The 845-nt window shown below is 47.3% G+C and overlaps 1 non-coding gene across 1 annotated transcript; it reads left to right on the top strand.

Annotated features, from left to right (window-relative positions):
• The first annotated feature begins 440 nt into the window (after positions 1-440).
• On the top strand, positions 441-576 carry LOC114612018. Its single transcript, XR_003709925.1, has one exon. It is a non-coding gene; the product is annotated as a small nucleolar RNA SNORA17 (small nucleolar RNA).
• Positions 577-845: the final 269 nt, after the last annotated feature.

Below are 845 nucleotides of genomic sequence, written 5' to 3'. Positions count from 1 at the left end.
CTAGGCCGCAGTGAGTAAGTATGTTTACTTTCCTGTGTACTGAATTATCTTTGGAAACCTTTTATTCACTGAACAAAGTTTTGACTTCCACTTACCGCATGGCACCATGAGGCTGCAATCAGTTAACTAGCATCACTTCAATCTGGCCAGAGAGGTTAGCATCAAGTAGACATATAAAGACGCCGTATCTGTCCATCTCAACACAGGTGAAAGCCTAGCCTCTTAACTTCTGGATTATGGTCTTTTGGGTCCCAGTGATCCTATGAGGCCAGCCTAGGTGCTATGAGATTTTAGGTAGCATCCCTGGCCTCTGCCCACTAGATGCCAATACCACACTTTCTCTTATTTTGTGACCAGAAATGTCTCCAAATACTGCCAGTTGTTCAGGAGAAGGTGAAAGCAAAGATCCTCCTCCTTATTCCATGTTAAGAACCATGGCTCCTACCTCTAGAAGCCTTGCAGGTGTGGCTTCCGTATCACATGTGTACCAGTAGGTGGCAGAAAGAAGAAAGGCTATCTATGTCTACAATCATTGTTCTGACCTATGAACATCTGAATAATTAGTAACTTATCATTCCCTGAAAAAAAAAAATGAGCCACCAACCCACCAACCCAAACGCCAGCTCCCAGGATTGGAAATAAGGGACTGAGGGCCCCCTCTCTCTGTCCACAGCAGACGTGAATCCAAGATGACCACCAGACTGGTGCCATGGGGCCTGGACAGGGACCTAGCCTGAGATAGCTACCAGTCAGGTGACATGCCTGGGGGGATTAGGGGGAGGTGGTAGAGACCATGCTGGGGACAACCCCAACCTGGAGCCATAATGCACAAGTTGGGCATACCA

Source organism: Grammomys surdaster, unplaced genomic scaffold, assembly GCF_004785775.1.
Source record: "Grammomys surdaster isolate TR1022 unplaced genomic scaffold, NIH_TR_1.0 126131, whole genome shotgun sequence".
Lineage (NCBI taxonomy): Eukaryota > Metazoa > Chordata > Mammalia > Rodentia > Muridae > Grammomys > Grammomys surdaster.
This window is presented reverse-complemented; position numbering and strand designations above follow the sequence as displayed.